The sequence below is a fragment of the Nyctibius grandis genome, chromosome 16 (genome assembly GCF_013368605.1).
Source record: "Nyctibius grandis isolate bNycGra1 chromosome 16, bNycGra1.pri, whole genome shotgun sequence".
Classification (NCBI taxonomy): domain Eukaryota; kingdom Metazoa; phylum Chordata; class Aves; order Nyctibiiformes; family Nyctibiidae; genus Nyctibius; species Nyctibius grandis.
This window is the reverse complement of record NC_090673.1, coordinates 3,799,476-3,818,855: the sequence shown is the minus strand read 5'-3', so window position 1 is coordinate 3,818,855 and position 19,380 is coordinate 3,799,476. Positions and strand designations below refer to the sequence as shown.

The following is a 19,380-nucleotide window of genomic DNA, read 5'->3' as shown; positions in this document are numbered from 1 at the left end:
GTGGGTTGAGGGCCAGGATTAGCTAATCTCATAAAGCATGGTACTGAGAACAAGGTTTGTGCGACGGCTGGGCTGGCGTAGGAGAGATGGAGCTTTGCTCGTGTGAGGTGCAGGCTGGTAGGGGTTGAAGCATGTTGCAACCTGCAGAGGAGAAGTGAGCTGTCACCCCGGGGCTCTGCTGGGTGCTCTTAGGGTGAGAGAAAAGGAGAATCTGGGTGAAGAGAGGCACCGAGAGAGCTGGGGTTCTAGGGTTCCACCCCTAAATTAAAAAAAAAAAAAAACATGGTTAGATGCCACGAAGTAGGTGGCAGTGCCTTAACCGTATGCGTGTTGTATAGGCCACAAGAGCCTCTTCCATCCTTATCAAGGGGAGTGCTAACCTTCTCTCCTTTCATACAACACGTGCGGTAATCTGCGCCCGTTGGTATTTAAACCACGATCAAGCTATCCCTATCAAGGTAAGAGTGAGGCAACATATGTAGTCTTTTCCCTTTCAGTGTGACAGCTCTGTCTGTTCCCCATAGGCCGTGGTTACTCCGGTTCCCCGTACGAGCACATAAGAACCCTGAAAATCCCTTAAATTTGCATACAGAAGCTCTTGTTGCAGCCTTTCTAATGTATTCATTTCTCTCAGCCAATCAGAGTGCAGCGGCCGGATCCTCGTCAACTGCCCCCTGCCGTTGGAGCAGAGCTCCCGCCCTCCGCGAACCCCGGGCTGACGGACGGGCGCTCTTCCAATCAGCGGGCGCGTTTTACCGGGGGGGGGAGGGCACATCGGCTTCCGCCTCGGTGATGGCGGCGGCGCGGGGTGTGCGCGGTGCGCTGGGTTCTGCCTCCCGCGGGGATGAGCTCTAAAGCAGGATTTGCAGGCGAACCCTCTAATCTGCGCGGGGTTTAGCCGCCTTTCTGGGTATCCCGAAGGTTTAAGTGGGAACACGGGTGTAGCGGGGGATTTGCTAATCCCATTTTTCTCCGTCGGGGCAGGAAGGCCGTTCCCTAACGTGTTCCCGCTGCCCCCGGGCCCATAAATCTCTGAATCTCATCAGGGCTGATGACAAGTTAAAAGAAACCGGTTCCAGATGTGGAAGCGGTCGCTGAGGTGGATTGGTTTTTTTTTTCCCCTCTTCTAAAGGTCTTGGCCTTCTGCATCCCGAGGGGATAAACCCAAAGCAAATGTCTGGCCAAAGCAGCGCCAGCAGCTCCTCACGCAGCCGCGGGAGCTGTTTCGGGGCCAGGGCGATGTTCCCGCTGGGGTCACCCACCCCAGCACCCTGCTGCCGGTGCCACCGACGCCGGGTTCCACGCACCGAGCTGTCCCTCGGCCCCACACCGGCTCTCCCGGGGCTTCCCGCCCGGTTCCCTCTGGACGAGGCCGCGGGGCCCGGTGCTGTGCCCAGGGCTGTGCGTGGCCCCGGGCCCATGAGCTGCGCAGAGCCCGGGCTGCTTCTGGCCGCCCCTTCCAGACACCCATGAGTTTATTAAGGGATTAAAAGTTATTTTCCCCTCCTTATTGAATGCTCTGATTTATGCGTGCGTTTAAATCAATCCCATTTCCTGCGTTTTATCCCTTCTCCCCGAGGCTTTCAGGCTTTGCTGTGTTAGATTTGTTATAATCACATTGTTTTGAGGCGAGCGAGACACCGTGGGTGGTTTAAGTGATTTGAATAAATGAGCTGTATTATTTAGGCGCTTCTCCCAGGTGCTAATTGCCCCTCCTGAGCTGTAGATGCCCATAGTTGGACAAGTTTGTGCTATCTCCCAGTGAAATATTAACGAGCGTGCTTGCTAATGAAGATGCTGTGTACAGGTTAGGTCCAAGCCCCTGCCTGGCCAGGAGCTGTGTGTGGCAGAGGAGGTGTCTGTGGTCTGCACGGCGGGCTGGGGTGCCCAGGGTGGGGGGTTGCAGGTGCTGCTGGCAGGCGGTCACTGGATGGGCTACATAAGCAGCTTATTTTGTCATTTTAATTTTTTAATCCCATGCATTCGGTTGCGCTCTCTTATTAGTAAGCATTAGCTCTCTAAGTCCCACTAGCTCCTCTGAGAGCTGGGGCTCTGCTTGTGGGGACACCGGTGGGGGAGGCAGCGAGGGGCTGGGGGCCTGATCCTGCAGCTGGTGACATCCACGATGCCCCGTGTGGCTGCGGGCCTGATCCTGGCCCCGCAGGATCGGAGCCATCACAGCTCGGAGCTTTCCTCCACTGTGCTCCTGACCCCCTTCCCAAACCCCAAACAACCCCAACTGGGGTCTCTCCAGAGCCGATGCAAACCTGGGGCTGGCCCCGTTTGGCTTCTCACTGCTTTATTATGGCAACTATTTCTCATGTGCAAATGCATATGATACATTCAAACCCACCTCTCCCTCCGTCAGGTTTTCCCTTGAACCCCGTGGCCATCCCCAGGGCTTTACTTTGTTAGAGAATCTCAAGCCTTGGATTTAAAATTAGTTGACTGCTTGTCTTTAATAAAATTATTCCTACCCTCTTTAAATAGCACAATATGTCACAGAAAGCCGGTGGGTCCGTTTGTCAAGATGAGGCTGCTCAGACAGGAAAAAGAAGAGGAAAAAAAAAAAAAGTAAAACCACACATCTCCCCAAACCCCTTCTGCCTAATCCAACTGAATTAGAGGATTTCGAAGTGGATTTAAAACTAAATCTTGATTAGGGAGAATTTCTCTCCAAGAGCTGCTGCACGGTAGTATTAATGGGAAGTGATCGTGGACAGAGGAAATAGGACAGAAATAACCGAGGGTAGCACATATGCACTCACGTCTGTGCGTGAACTGAAAGAATTGGAGAATTTCTCAGGAAGAAAAGGGAGAAATTAAGCACCTACATAACAAGACTGGACACCACGGGGCTGACCGGAGAAGTGGGGAGCAGGCAGATCTCTGCTGCGCCGACGGCATCTCCCTTTATTCTGCTGGAGGGTTTTGCAGGTGAAAAGCAAGCGGTGTGCGCGGCCGGGGGGAAGAGCTGGGAGGAGAGGTGGTCTCTGCCCACTCCCCCAGACGCCAGTGTTCATCCTCCAAGCCCCGGGCGGGCTCCGAGAGCCGACCCCCATGCTCTCAGGACATGTACCTGGAGGTGCCCGTGGGATCCTCTCTCTGATGACCGTGATCTTCGTCCTCCCAGAGGGTAAGTGCCGCTGTCGCCGGGGTGCGGTGTGTGCCGGTGCTTTGGCGTTATGGTTGTTCACATCCTCCCCAAACCCTGCTTGCTAAAGTGGGATTTGTCCTCGAGATGAACTGGGGGGCATTCCTGCCCCAAGCACTGTAGCTGCGTGTTGCTGCGTGTTGGTGGTTTGAGGATGGGGTGAACGCCATCGCATTTGGTACAGAGCAAGGAGCCGGGATCCCCGTGGGCTCCCCTTCCCCGGTGCCCCTGGGGCAAGGACTCCCCTCGCTGTGCCCGGCTGTGCGAGGGTGCTCACCCAGCTCCCGAAGCCCCCCTGGGAGCAGACAAGGACAGGCTCGGGAAGGGCTCCAGGTCGGCATTTGGAGGCAGGGATATATAACAGCAACAGTAAGTGCAACCTGATTTCTGTCACTGTGATTAATCAACACAGAGATCAGGTTCTGCGTTTGCCTTAAACTCTGGCTGGTGTAAATTAATATCCTTTGAAGGCTTTTTTTTTTTTAAAAGAAAGCTGAGAAATGGCTTAATTCCCATTCTGGTTTAGGGCAAGCAAGTCTCAGACACAGCCGCTGACCCTGCAGGGAAGGACCAAGCTGCTGCCAGTGTGCAAAGCTCTGGGGACACACACCAGTGCTGCTGTCCCACGGTCACGGGCACACTGGCTCGCAGTCGCTCTGAACAAGGATTTCCCTTCTGTTTCTGAGTTGTTTTGCCTCCCTGATAGACCCTGCGAGAAGAGCAGGACCACATTCAGGGAGCAAACCAACCCACGCCAACCAAACCATCCCTCCAGTGCGTGACTCCAACACCGTCGCAGCCAAAACTGGAGGAATTTGGTGAAACAGGCAAAAAGCTGTTTCCAAGAGTGGCCGAGCCCTGGCTCGGTGGTGTTGGGGGCTGGGAGGTGTCACCTCCTCTTCACAAACCCTGGGCCAAAGGCCCCCCTGTTCCCACTCTCCCATCCCAGCCCCAAATCTCCGCTGATCTCCGGTTCCGCACTGCCCCCTAGCGGGGCTTGCGTTTATAGTTTTTGGGCTAGTGGCTTCGGGCTCTGGCTCGGCGCTTAACGTGACTGAGCGAGGCAGAGAGCCCTGCAAAGCCGCCGTTGGGGAGCAGCTAGGAAGGAGCTGAAGTATTTTCCCTCTGGAAAAAAAAAAAAAATCCAATTGTGTTTCATGTGGTTCTTGTTTAGTGTCCGGACTCCAGTGTTACGGCTGCAACATCATCGTTGGCACCAGGAACGTGGACATGGGGTGCTCGAACCCAGAGGTGATCACCTGCTCCCACTCCCACCAGGGCTTCAAACACCGGTTCTGCATTAAGACAGAGAGCGGTGAGTGTGCCCGGAGGGGCCGGGGTGGCAGCGGGGGCCTGACCAAGCCGGTGATGCTCCCACACCAAAGCAAACCTTGCAGCCTTCAGAGGGTTCCTGGCCCTGGTGTACGGCTGGCTGAGCATCACCCCCCACCCCGGCTGTCACCGCTGTCCCCCCATCCCTGACATCCCGCGCTGTGCTTGCTTTGCAGTGGTCCTGGGCATCCTGCTGGCCAGCGGCTGTGCCACGTCCCGTCACTGCCAGCAGCAGGAGCTGCCAGGGGTCCGCATCCACTGCTGTGACACAGACCTCTGCAACGCCTCCCCCCGAGCCCCCCGGCCGCCCCCCAGCCTCGCTGGAGGCTGCCTCCTCCTGCCCTGCCTCCTCACTGCTCTGCTCCTCTCCTGAGCCCCCCCGGGCTGGGGGGGGCGTAGGACCCTCGGGGGGGCTGGGAACAGGGGATGCCCCCCACCCCTGCTCTCACAGGTGGGCACGACGCCCTCCCCTCCCCTCTCCTCAATAAAAAGTGCCGAATGCTTCGCCCTGGAAAGGTGTCAGTGATGGCAGATGGCAGCATCCCGGGGAGGATGGGGGACATTTCTCCGGGCTGGGGGTACCCACAGCAGCCTGGGGCATGGAGAGTGGAGGGCCAGGGGTACCCACGGGCGCCCGTGGGGCGCCGGGACCGGCTCTTCCCACGAGAGGGCAACCTCGGCCCTTGCTCGGGCCCCCGGCCCACCCGGGTGGGCTTCGGGGTGCAGGGATGGAGCACCCAGTGGGGTCCCATGGGCTGGGTGGGCGATGGGGTGGGGAACAGGGTGCCAGCGTGAAATGAATGTTTTTTTTCAGACTTTATCCCAACTGAAGAGGCCAAACGGGGGCTTTAAGAGAAAAATCTCATCCCGTACAGATCGGAGCCCAAGTGGCTTGTTCAAGGTCATCACGGAGGTTTGTGGTAGAGCTGGGAATTAAATGCATATGTCTCAAGATCCAGCCTTGTGCTTTTATCACCAGGGAAACAGCATAAACCTCACTGGTGAGAAATGAATGAAATATTTTTATTCTAATTTTTTTCTTTAGATAAAATTCAGAAGACATTTTCCATGCAAAGCATCAGCTTTTGATGACATTTATCAGATGCGTGTCAGAAAACAAGTCAAAACTCTACTAAAAATATTGTCTGAGGCACCTTCCCAGCAGAAGCACCTTGGGGCTGATACAAAACGTGTTCAGATTCTGAGGATTCAAAATAAAAGGAAATCAGAAAACAAATCCTGTAAAAATGACAAGAACAGCAACACTAACCAATTCCCCCTCTTTTCCCTTAAAATGTTCCTTCTGATTTTCAGAGGAGCAAGAAACATTTCCTTGGCAGCTGGAGCTGTTTTCGCTACCGGTTATGGAGCTGCCTGGGTGAGTGCTGTGCTGAGCTCTCGCAGCAAACCCTCCACGACAGCAGCCTGCTGTGATATAAATTCCCGTTTATCAGCCGAGGCTGGGGACAGGCTCCCAGCAGAGGGGACAGAGCTGGTGGCTGGGGGTCCCAGTGTGGCATGGGCCACTTGCCATCCGGCAGCATCTTGGGGAGAAGCGAGGGGCGAGGAGATGCCGCGGTCCCCTCCGCCGCGGTCCCTCCAGCTGGTGATGCTCCTGGCCCTGCTCTGCCCCCCCTGCCTGGCTTGGCTCATCCATCTTGCGCTGGGTAAGAGGCCTGTTGCAATTAAGTAGGCTGAAGTGCTCCTGAACTCTTTAACCTTTGCCCTGGGATTGCTCCTTTTGCCCTGGGGCTGTGGATCAGCTCCATTGCACTCTCCAAACAGCGCCTGCTACTTAGCTGACATTTCTTTCTCCTGCTGGATCCTATTAGCACCCTGAGGTTGAAAATGCTACTTTGGAGTGTTGTAAGGAATGTGATTTATACTGGAAAGTAGCGGCAATCTATCTTTCCCTATACACACACTACACATGAGGCTGGAGAGCTAAATCCACATCGCCTGAACAAACAGCAACGGGGGTAATTGTTGAGGAGGCTGCAGACACCGAGCAGGGAGAAGAGACGTTGTGGGACGGCACAAGCGGGGCAGGCACTGGTGCCAGGGGATGCTGGGGAGCCTGACAGCGGGGCTGTGCAGGAAACCTGCTCCCCATTGGGATCCCATCCCCACACCAGTGCGAACTGGTGGGTACTGCTGGTTTCCAGGCAATGCTGAGGGTCTTATTGGGAGCTGCCTGGGCTTTTTGCAAGGGGTCTGTTGTGTACTTCTTCACCCTTTTCCTTGCCTGTTGATCGTGTGTCAAGGGAAGACCAAAGCGGAGCAGAATTTGCCCTGGTTTGCCTGCATGTAAGTACATATCATAGACAGCACAATATGCACGGGAGGCAGATGGAAATAAGAATTGAGTGGTGCCTGAAGGAGGGCTGATTAGCCTTTATCAGATATGACACACTAACCGCTGAGGCTCCGTGTTGGAATACCAGGTTAAAATCTCCGCAGTGTCAAATTTTCTCCTCCTAAGCAAAGAGACACTTTCCATAGTGTTTGTGTGAATCTTCTGGATAAGCCCTGGAGACTGAAACCGTCTGAGCTTCATGTGGGCTTTAAAAGTCCCACCCACGTGTTTAAAAAAAGCCCCAAACCCAGAAACGCAAAAGCTGACATTTACTCTAAAATGTCTTCTTCCTGCGTGGCTGCGTGGCTCCCTCCTCGCCGGAGCAGGGCTGCGGGCACCCTCCTGGGCACGCACACGGGAGGCCCCGCTGAAAGCCCAGGGATTATTTAGCACGCGCAAAAGTGTGTGCACAAACATGCACCCGGACGCTAGCACAGTGCTTTCTGGGGGAAAAAAAACAACTACAAAACAAACCCCAACCCGAAGCAGCCTCTGTGTCAAAAGCCCTTTTATAAAAGCCTCGGTAGCTGAAGAATTGCCATTGTTTCAGTCTCCAGCGAGTGCTAGTCTTAAAATATTTCCAGCTCAGAGCAGGCTTTGACATTCTGCCCAGACCCAGGAGAGGGAACAGACATGAGTTCAGAAATGTTCCTACAAGGCACAGATCCTTCTTCTTTTTGGAGAACCACATTCAGCGCCTCATGTCCTGTGGCTAACGTCCCCCCAAACTGGGGGAAACACCCCAAAACACCCCAAAAGCGGGGAGGTGGGGACTTCTCGGGGGCTCCCAGTGAGGCAGGCAGAGCTGGCCCGGCTTTCACGCAGTGGCGCCGGTTCTGTTTCGCGTGCTGGTTACTCAGCCTTTCCCTCATGAACAGCAAAACCATTTTTCCCCCAAGAACTCTGGCACTCCAGGCTGCTCTCACTCGGACGCCAACGGCTGGGCAGAGCTGACTCCCCGCTCTGCTGGATGCCAGCGCGTGGTCCAAAAGCGCAGGCTGTTTAGACCCTGGCAATGAAAGGAGGCAGAAAGTATGGTGGGATTAATCCCCCTGAGCCTTTTTTGTGTGTTCATCAGCGATCCCGGGTGTGACAGAGTGCAAATTGGGAGGAGGAAGCTCTCGATGCTTCACTCTCTCCATCGGATGGACCACGGCACACGCATCCACCGCAGCCCTTGCTCCGGGTGCTGCTGGGCGCTGGGGTGGGAGGACCTCGGGGCAGGGCTGTCCCTTGGGCTTGGTGGGGAGTCACAGCACAGCTCTTTGGCCACCGTTCATGGTTTCTCACCCTTCCCCTTTCCATAATGTAAAATAAGGAGAGGAGCTGAGATGTAAGTTACCGGCTCAGCTATACTACAAGGTTGTTCCCCACCTTCTTGCAAAAAACTTTTTGGCAGAAAAGTGCAGAAAACCTTCAGAAGTCTGCAGGTGATTGGGAACAACCTGGCTGCCCCGGGGTGTGCAGGGTCTGCGTGCAGTGATGATGCCATGGGAGAGCAGAGCTAACGTGTGCTTATCTCGGCTGTGAGCACTCTTCGGGTTGGATTAAGAGCAGTGTTTACCCAAGAACAATGTGGGGTTAAAATTTAGTAAGTCCTTGTGCAACTCTTTATAGAGAGGCAGTGAGGACAAATAAACATCTCTTAAAAGACAGTCAGTCCTCAGGCTCGCTGTTTAATTCATTCTTCGGAGATGCGGGTTGTTTATAGCCATTCGTTGCCGGAGCTCGGAACAGCAGGGGCTTGAACCACTCCAAATTTCAGGCAAAATAATAAGATCTTCGTTCTTCTCTTGTTTGTTCCTAGGAGAGAACACAAGGTCAAATCCTCAGCTAGTGCAAAGTTTGCTCTAAACTACTGAGTATTTTTTATTTGAGAAAGTTTTTTCTCTGCTTGCTCTCTCTCTCTCACCATGCCTCCCCCTCCCTCCAGCTAGCGAGCCGGGGAGCAGCCCAAGTTCCCAGAGGATTTGGGTTTCCTCCTTGAGTGATAAAGGCTTCCAGGGGGAATCAAAGCTGGGAAGCCAAAACCAGAGACTCCCAAGGTTGAGGGTTAGGTTGTCTCTTATCCGCTCCCCTCCCGTGGAGAGACAAGCAGGGGAGCAACCACAAGTGGGACATCCAGCTCCCTGGGGATGCCCAGCCTGCCCCGGGGGATGCTGCAGTGGGCCCCGGCAGAGAAATCCCCCTTCTCTGGTAGCTGCTTCAGCTCCATCCATGTCACAAGGCTGAGAGGGAGCAGTGCCAGCCGTATGGACAGAAACCCATGAACTGGGTCATGTTGCCCATTCCCCTCCCAGCGCAGAGCTCTCCTCGTGCACAAACAGGGAGCACGTTGCTCCGGGGGATGTACAGGGCACAGCGACCGTCCTGCTCCGGGAGCTGCACACACGCTGGCTTTGCTCAAATGAGCCCAAAGCCTCAAAGAAATGCTCTTCTTCTCCAGGATGAGAGCCAAGGCTGCCCTCTGCCAGGGGCTGGGCATCGGGGGGGTTGGGTGGAGGGACAAGGGGGGATCCTTGTTCATTTTAATAACCTCATGGCAGCGCCGGGGCCAGCGATGTGCCTGACCTACATACACAGCCCCGAGCGCTCTGAACACAATCGATCCATTGGCAGGAGAGCAAACGCGGTGGTGGGGGAGGACCTGCCCCGCTGTACCCAGTTGGCATCACCCCCCGCTCAGCCGGGAGCCGGCAGCACCGGGGCCGTGTCGCGGTGTCTGACCGCCGGGATGAAGCCACGCGGCAGCAGCTTGTCCTCCACCCCGGGCACCACGCACAGCCCCAGCATCCCTGCCCAGTACCCTCCACGCTCGACAGCCCCAGCGCAGAGCAACCTGGACCCGGGGACATGTATTTGGGGATGTTCTCCTGCAGCAGGCTTGCCTTTGGTGTAACTGGCTGCTGGTAGGGAAAGGCGTTGGTTTGTGTGTGCCCCTGGGACGCCTCTAAGTGATGCACGCGAGGTTTTGGCTGCTCTTAGGTCAAAAGGTGTGCTCTTTGGCTCAGAAGCTAGATTCACATCTGCTTTCAGAGCCTGCTAATGGATCATCAGTGGATTCGAGTGTCCTTCCCCCCCAGTTGTCTGGTTTATCCAGCCTGGCAACACACCCTTAAGCCTTTTCCTTCGACTCTGTTGTTTTAGCATCTTACACCCTTGGGCCACTCTCGCTGACCTCACAGGTTCTGCTGCAAAGGATGGATGGATATTTCTGTCACAGTTTGCTCTTTTCTATCCTTCAGTGGAGGTGATTGGCAGGGTGGCAGGAATAAAATGGCAAGGAAGGGGATGGAAGGGAAGACACTATGGTGCCAGGTGATTTTTTTTTTCCCAAGTCCCCAAATTCTCACTAATTAAGAGCTAGAGGGAATAAAAATACCATCTGGTGAGACAGTGGGCCTAATCCTGCAGTGTGCCTCTCCCCAGGCATGTGGGCACAAATTCACTCTCCTGACCGCTGGTGGCATTAGCCAGTGAGGGTTGGTCTGGGGGAGGATGGATGAACACCCAGAGCGAGAGACCGTGGCGTGGGCAGCAGCGTGGAGGAGGATGGAGAGAGGCGGGTGATGGACAAGGGGATGTGTCCTCGCAGTGGGTAACTCTTTTGGGACAAAAAACAGGTCTTGTGGGTGTCGGTGTCATGTCCCTCCCCTTGGGTCATTCCTTCTCTATTAGACCTGTGTTAGTGCTACCTACGAGGAGCAGCAGCCCTTATCTCTGACAGTAATTACAGAGCTCGTTAAACACAGAAAACCAAACCCTGGTGCGGAATAAGGAAAAATAAGGCAAGTTAAGAGGTGGGCAGAGCCTGGCATCGCCTCTTCCCGGCGGAGTCGCTTTGCTCCCGGGAAAGCTCCGTGCCAAGCTGCAGCTTTCCACGGCAGAAATGAGTCATGGCGAGTCGCTGGCGGAGCCTCCGACTGCTCCGGCGTGAAGGGAAGGCGCTGCTGGCCCCCGCTCCTGCCGTCTGAGCACAAGGCTGCTAATTAGTAAATAAGGGATATTCCGATCAATTAAATGCTCAGCCTGGAGGCTGGAGAGGAGGGCACAGCTATGCCAGTGAGGGCGGCTGTGCGGGGTTGGTGCAGGGCTCAGGGCGGCTCTGGGTGTGCGGGGGGCTGGCGGGGGTCCCTGCCACAGGATCCTCCTCAAAACCCAAGCAAGGGATGTCTCTCTCACTGAACAGTTCTCCCTCTCCGGTGAATGCGTGGTTAATTGGGATGCAGTGAATCTGGGTGGTGGGATGGATGCTCAGTGTGTGCTGGGCTCTCCTCCGTCGGGCAGGCGTGATACTGGGGGTGGTTATGGCGAGGCAGAGAAGTTTTTATGCCCTGAGTGCATGGGCAGGCTCCATCCCTCCTCCAGACATCCCACCAGGGATGGAGGGGCTGGAGCCTGCCCAGACTGTGCCCTGTCCTCACCCCAGGCTACCCCCTGAGTCATCCCAGTGTCACCACAGCAGATAAATAGTGGCTGCCCGTACCTGTGGGGTCTGGCACCTCGTCGGCGAGCGAGGCACAGGCGAGCTGCGGGAATCGCTGACTGTTTCCAGACTTGCAAATTCAACCTCAGGAGAGCAGCAAAAGGAAATTAAATGCTCCCTCAGTGTTGGCAAGTAGGGCTCTCCCAGGGCTTTGCAGCACCCGGGGCGGCTCACCTGCAGAGCCCAGGCCAGGGGGACCCGGCTGTGGGTCCCGATCCTGCTGCCATCCCCATGCCAGCCCCCCCGGGCAGCCCCGAGCCCCCCCGGATCAGCCCTGCCTGACAGATACCTCGTATAAGGGTTTTTTGAGCATCCCTTGCTGCTTCCCCTCAGCTGGCTTCAGCACTATTAAAATGTTTTCCACCAGCACCGATTTCAATTACGTGTTCTTAAAAAGTCATTAAAGAGAATTCCCCATGAAACTATTTTTATTCCCCACCTTTCCTCCTTCCCTTCCCGCCCCTCTGTCTACTTCCAAACTAATGAGATGAATTGAAAACTACAAACACCTTCCGAGGGCCCAAGGCAAACGCAATGTCAAACAAACATTAATTCTTCCTGAACTGCGTGGGATCACATCGACCCTCCCTCCCGCTCGCCTGCTCAGAGCATCCCTCCCGACAAGGGGCTGCATTTTGCAGTCTCAGAAGGTGCTCAGGTTTTGAAACCTTTGATTTTTTTCCCTCTCCTTTGAGAAAGGAAAAAGAAAGTGCCCGAGGAATGAGAGCTGTCAGATGCAATAATGTGAAATCTTACTTTTGGCTGGCAGGCGGAGGGGGGGTCTCCCTGGTGTGTGGCGTTACCCGGGGAAGTTGAAACAGGGAGTATTAGAAAAGTTATTGTGCTTTCTCTCAGCCCTGCAGGTGGGAAAAGACAAATAAAACCCCCCAAACCCAATAACCTGCCAACCAAACCCAACAACAGCCCTATTCACCTCGCAGGCTTTTATCCACTCCCAGTATTTGATTCCTCCTGTCCCGGTGCTGGGTTAATCAATAGAACAAATCTCCAGCGTTGCACCTCTCCGGGCCCCCGCGGGCTCCTCCAGGACTGATTAAAGCCAAGAGCCATTTGCAGGAGCAAACGCGCTGTTCAGACCCCCTTGCTGCCGCCCATGCAGGGTAAAGGAAGGAGAGGGAACAACAGGGGAGATTTGTTACTTGGTGGAGCAACCGCTCAGCGTCACCTTCCCTCCGGCGCTGCTTTAAGCAGGGTGAAGGAAAACCACAAATAAAGCCCCAAACCCCGCTGAATTACATGGGATTATACATTTATACGTATATATACCCACAGTGGTGAGGAAGACGGCGACAATAGGTTTGGAATTGGAGAAAACAAATTTTTTTGAGTGGAACACCCCCCTGGAAAGCCCAGTTTGTGCAAACACGCTGGCACCGGTGGTGGCTGAGGTAATTAAGGCTGCAGACTGGACTCGCTCCTTTGCCATGATGACTTTAGCCTCACTTACAGCTCAGATGTGCTGCCGGCCCCTCTCCTCGCAGGGACGTGGATGGATTTCAGTGGGACCACAGGGAAGACGCTGTGAGATGCCCACGGGCAAGTCACCCCCTTGTAAGAGCGGGGGGTGCCTGGGACCGGAGGGTGCACAGAGAGCGACGAGCATCGCACCGGCTCGGCGCCGGCACGGGCGGGGGACCGGGGCTGCCGCGGGACGACCTGCCCTGCTGCCGATGCAACAGCCAGGCCAAAAAAGACTGTGGTGGATTCAGTCCCCGGCACCCTCTGACAAGTTAAAACCCTCCAGTTTATTAAAGATACATTCCTGCGCTAATACAAGATGCGTTGTCTGGTGGCGGAGAGGCTGCAGGATGTTATGGTTGGAATGTTCCTCGGCCCTTGTGTAATTAAAAGCCCCACCAGCTGTGGATCTGCGAGAAGCTATTTTTTTCCCCCCAGACAGACAGACTTGATGTTTTCTGTGATCTCCATGATGTCACCAGCTCCCCTTTGATGTGTGCAACCGAGGAACCGCCGAGGCTCATGACTCCGGGGGGATATTTGTCTGAGTATTGCTCATTAGATGACCCCATAGGATGGAGGCAAGATTAATTGCAGAAGGAAAGAGACTGATCCCTGCATCCATATTCATTAGCGTATTAGGGCTTGGTGGCCACTGTGGTGAGCCAAAAGCAAAAATAATCCTAGGACGAAGTCACTTCCCTGAAGATTTCAATAATGGGACAAAAGGATGGATTGTTTTCCCCGTTTCATGTGGGGAGGATGGAGATGCGGTGCAATTAAAGGCTTGCCTTAACATATTCAAGCAGACTACCCCACAAGGGCGTGCAGTGGAGCCAGACCCAGAGCAGATCCCTCCTGATCACCCCTCCTGAAACCACAAATGCGCAGCGGTTTCCTTATGCAAGTCCTCCTCTCGGACTGGCTGGTGGCAAGTAACATTGCGGGGGTGGCCAGGGGTACTCAGAGCAGCAATGCTGAACGCTGCCACAGCCAGCAAAAATGGACCAGCCCTTGGGGTTTGCGGGGCATGAATGAACTGGGGTCTGGTCAAACGGCCTCAGGGTCTCAGCCCTTCCTGTGATGAGTCTTCTGACTCCACAGCACACAAACCAACCTCCTAAAATCACTGGAAAACGCTTGGTTCCTATTCTCTTTCCAACACCCTCGCTCCCATCACTGCGTTACATGCTGGAGACAAAAGGCTCTCCCATGGCACAGCTCAGATGCTCCCCAGGGACTCCTGGCCCCTCTCTGGTGACCAGGCTTTTCCAGGGACAGAAAAAGCTGGAGGCAAAATCCTGCTGCCCATTATAATAACATAAAGGAGCATGTTCTACGCAAGCCCTCAGATGTGTTGTCTTTGGGCTCCGGGGTTCCACAGAGGACAGCTGGAGCCCATCCTGCTGCCCAGGCTTGGTAGACAGTTATGCTGGTGCCTTCTGAGTTGTTATTCTGGGTTAGATGAAAAACAGCCCCATGACAGCGGAGAGGGCACAGCACAGGTTGTAGGAACAGCACGTCCCCTCCGCTCACGCCCTGGCCGCTTGCTGGGGCAAATACCGGTCCCAAGCCTCCGAGTGAACATTTCTGCAGGTATTTACCCTGTGAGCAGCCCAGAACTGGATTAAGATAAGGTGAACGCTGGGACGATGTGGAAATGCCTGTCAGGCCTACAAACCTGCAGGGCAAATTAAGCAATCATGTTCCCAGGACATACATAAAAATAAGTAAAAAACACGATTAATCCATAGCAACAAAAGGAGATAGCATGGCAACAGCAGCAACTGCTGCAAAACAAAACAGTAACAAGAAGAGAGGAAGGGGGAGAGAAAATAAAGCCCCGCTCTGCCCTTCAGGGGTTTTTTAAGGTAAAGTGGGATGTTGCATCCCAGGTCGGTGGGAGTTAGTGCATGGCCTGGGTGCTGATGCGAGGGGCTGGCTGCGTGCTCCTGCATGGACATGCACACAGCTCTGCCCGGCTGTGGGGGTCCTGGAGGGTCCCAGATGCCTGGTCTGGCCTCCGGAGCCGGGAAGGGGCTGCAGCGAGGCAGTGGCTGTGGCATGGGGCGGTGGGGACGGTGTTTCCCAGGCTGTCCTTAGGGCAGGTCTGGCTGCTGCGGTTCTCTGGGGGTACCCGAGCCTGTGCTTGGACTGAGAAAGGTCCCAGCTCCTGATGATGGCCATCGGAGCAGGGCTGGGAGCTGAGGATACCAAGCCCATCGTGGTTTTCTTTTCCCCTAATTGAGAAAATTAAAGCAAAAAACGGCCAGCGCAGGAGGAACAGTCCTCAACAGCAGCTCGCAATCACTTTACAAAGATGAGCTGCTCACGGCCGTTGGCACTGCAGAGGAAAAAGACCCTTTTCCCCCTTAGGACTGATGTGCCGTGGACTTGCTGGATCCAATAACCGAGCCCAGGAGCGGAGCTGCTCCTCAGAGGCAGCCCTGCCCTGCTCCCACCCTCCAGAATGACGCCTTTGGCTCTGATGAGGACAAACCCCCCCAAGAAACAAACCTGGGATAAACTCAGCATCAAACCAAGGCTTAAACCCTGTTTTGAACCCAGGTAATGCTCTGCTGCGGGTGCGTAGGAAGAGCGTGATGGAAATAAGCCCTAATGGGTGTTAATTTGAAGTGGCAAGTTTGTGAGTCAGGCGGGGGGTGCCGGGGGAGGAGCGGGCAGGCGGCACGATGCTGGGGTGAGAAATGCTGCTGGAAGGGGTTACACACGCTCCTGGCAGGGCAGGCGAGGCTGGGAGCACCGCAGCGACGTTGGGTGGGCTTGGGATTTGGAAGGAGAAAGGGAGCTGCAGGGAGAATAGAGAGGGGATTGCATAAAGCTGAGTTACAGACAACTTGGCTTTATCGGAACCCACCTTCAACGGATCGTTGGTAAAAGGGGGAGATTTTCCATGCTGTGAGAGCCAAAGCAAATACAGTGAAACTTAATTAAGCGCTTGCTCGCTAAAATAATAATTTCCTTGTGAATTGAGGAAGGTAAAGTACAATGAGAGATGGACCTGATAAAGGAACAATGATCCTCCAGTGTGCCTGGCAGAAGTGCGCAGGTGAAGAGCACAATAAAGCCATTTTTTTTTTGGTGGGGAAGGTTCTTCCCTTTTTCTCTTGCACGGGTCCGTGGGTAGGGTGGCCTCCACGCTGAGCGGGCTGCCAAAGCCCTCACGTACTGCCTGTCTCCATCACAAAACATGAACATACCCTCCAGCGCTGCTCTACACAGCCGGCTCAAGGAACGGTGTTGTCTGAGTTACCGGCAGTGAGTGGAAATACTAATGCTTGCCTAGAGGAAAGAGAAGGAAAGGGGAAAAAAATTCTGTGAATAAGTGCAATTTTAATTCTGCTCTTGCTTGCTGGGGCTGGGGAGATGGGAGACACCTCATCTGCTGGGCCTGGGCTCCAGCCAGGGCATTTGACTTGGGTTTGACCCGGGGTTTGTGGGTTCAATACTTTTATGTTGAGGCCCCAAACCATGGGGAAAGGGTTAGCCCAAACCCCTATTTTTCCATTATTTTAATAAAGTTTAGTTTTCTAGCCTTCTCCAAATGCAGATCTTCTTTCTCTCTCTCAAAAAACTCCCCCCAGAAACCAAAAGACTGAATTTGGACCCTACGTTATTTGGCATTGACTCTTTCAGATACATCGAACATTACTTCATGGCTGAAATTACAGAAATAAACCTGCTAATAAAATAGAAACTAATAACTTTTACCCTCTTTGTCTTTCTATGGCAGTCAGGAACGGCTTAGTCTGTACAATAATTATACTGTATGCACAGCAAAAAAAGTTCTTGACTCCTGCCATTCCCAGCCCTTCCCCACCAAAGGGAAAAAAAAAAAGTTGGCAATAAATTTAAAACAGTTTTATTTACCTTGAACTACTCAGCCAAGAATGCACATTATTTAGGGACTGGAATAAAAAGCCATTCACTCTAGTTCAATTGGCCATTTAGTTCAATTTGTGTGTGTTACTGCAGGTAATTACTATGGTAATAATGTACTGTAATCTGCGCTGATTTGGAACTTGTCCTGTTTCTGTATTAATAATAAGTGCCATATATGTACTAATTACCAGTTTGTTACCATGGTTATTTGCGTAGATGCCATGTTAATGATACCCTGGAAACATAAAGCAATCACATTTTTGAATTAAATCTTTGTGGTCTCTTTAGTGCTAAAAGCCCGATTCACATAAAATAATGATGAAGAAAATGAGATCATCGGCGCTGGCTTGCCAGCGAGCTGATTAGCTGCGCTGCATAAATACACGATTTTTACCATACTGAAAAATTAGAGCCTCCAAAACATTTTCCATGGTTGCTAAGTAACTTCCCCAAGATTACATCACTTACAGGAACACGCGGTGCCAAATCCGTCACGCACACGTATTTATAGAGCACACGGCGCGGGGAGCGTGCGCTCGGCGCAGGGGGCTGCGGGGCTGCTGTCGGGGTAAGCTGCGGGCTCCCTGCCAGGGCAGAGGGGTAAATAAACGGGCATCCCTCCCCTTCCCGACAAACCCACACACACCCCTCGGGAGGAGCCAGGAGGCAATCCAGAGCCGTCTAGTTTGTAGGGTTGTTTAAAGCCAGAAGGGACCTCTGCTATCCCTCCTCTACAATAATTCCACGCTGCGAGTCCTGCGCTGGCTTGTGTCTCTTCTCCCTTTAACTTGAACCAAGTGGAGTGTTTTTGGGGATGATTTGTTGGAAATGTGTACTGGAAGGGACAGGCCTGGCTACCGCTGTTTCCTGCTCCCAGACAGCGCTGGGTTTTTATTTTTCTCGAGGTTTTTCTGCGGGACGATGAGCAGCGTTTGTCCCAGCAAAGCTTCTCCCCACTGTCTGCCATCCAGCCTGTTCTGCAAACGACCTGCTATTCCCACGCAGCAGCTACCTCGCTGGCCATACTGGATCTACATTACAATTAAAAATAGTTTATTGGCAACAAAAGCGTTCCCTTGTCCCTGATGGCGCAGTGAACAATGGGTCCTTCCTACCCTAAAGTTAATGGCAATTCTTTAACCAGATGACACTGGTGCAGGGGCTGGGGAAAGCTGGAGCAGTGAAGCTGTGTGTCCCTGCAGACAGCGAGAAATGAGGCAGGGACACGTATAAGTCCCAACCCTATAGTAAAGGCTGATCCCTACTGCTGTGGGTGAAGGCCCATGGATCTGGAGCCTTTGCAGGTCCGCTGGGAGCAGCAAGACCCAGAGGCTGCAGGAGGCAGTGGGGTTTGAGCATCCCGGGTCAGCCAGAGGATGGAGCTGGGGCTCTCCTCTCGCTGGCAGGGTTTGTCCAGGAGATGAACAAGGAGGTGGGAAAGAGCATCCCGGTGAGTCCGCTTGAGAGGAACCAGTATCCTGCACCGTGTGTACCCGGGTGGCTCCCTGGAAGGACCAAGAGCCGCTGCAATACTGCCAAAAGCCCTGGGAAAAACACAGCATCAGTTTCCTGAGAGCAATGCAAGGTCTGCTCTCCTCTAACCTGACCCTCAGACATCACGGAGGGGCTGGCTGAGGCCCCCGCTGGAAGATGCCCCTGGCTTTCACCCCGTGAGATGCTGCTGGACCACGGCCGTGGTGGGAGCGGGGTTTCTCTCCGTTATCCTCCCTCCGCTTTGGCCCAAGGCCATCGCAGCATTTCCCTCCTGCGAAACCCAGTCCCGCACAGCGGATGCCATGTCATTTGAAAAGCTACTTAGTGCTCTTTATTATCTGGTCATTATTTTTCCAGTGAAGCCTGAGATAAGCAAAGCATAAATCAAACCAGAACAGGAGCCACTTGGAGCAGGTAAAGGATGGAAAAGATTTTAATCAGTGAATCTGGGCAAGAAAAACCAAAAGAAAGAGAGGGAGGGAGGAAAGGGGGGTGAGAAAGAAAGAGAGGGAGAGAAACACCACTTGTTGTTTGTGGGATGAAGACAAATGTTTCCAAAGCCACATTTTCCACATGACTCCCAGTAAAAGCTCTTGGTTTGATTATTAATCATGGGGCGGCCTCCATCCATCACTCCATCGCTCCGCGCCTCCCGAGCTGTTTGATGTGCTACCCTCCGCTCTCCCATCCCGCATCCCCCCCATCGGGCGGCTCTGACAGGGGAGAGCCCGGGAAGTTATTCCAATAAAGAAAATGCAATCAAATAAATAGGGGATGAAATAAATAAGACTATCAGGAAAGCTTCTGCTGTGCTGGTTGGATCCCTGCCTCTCGAGGCTTCTGGAGAGCTGCTGACACTGGGAGCCTCTTCTGAAATGGATGGACTTTGCCTCTTGCCTCATACATCTGTGTAATGACCTCTCCTTGCAGGCACTTGACATGTGATTCATGGGATATAAATTTTACCTCTTTGCTTCGGTGTTGCAATCGCTACGTTCTGCAAGGTGAGAGCACCTCACCCCGCTGGGATGCCGTGCCAGCTCCCTGGTCCTCCTGCTCGCCAAACTTTCTTCCTCTGGCCCTTCCTTTAAAAAACAACAACAACCACCAAAAAAAACCCCAACAACCAAAAAAACAACAGACCTTTAAAAATGTGTTTTTTCCTCTTTAAAAGAA

At 53.7% G+C, this 19,380-nt stretch overlaps 1 non-coding gene across 1 annotated transcript; it reads right to left on the bottom strand.

Moving 5' to 3' along the window:
- Positions 1 to 274: 274 nt before the first annotated feature.
- On the bottom strand, positions 275 to 402 carry LOC137671036 (U6atac minor spliceosomal RNA). Its single transcript, XR_011049387.1, has one exon. It is a non-coding gene; the product is annotated as a U6atac minor spliceosomal RNA (small nuclear RNA).
- Positions 403 to 19,380: the final 18,978 nt, after the last annotated feature.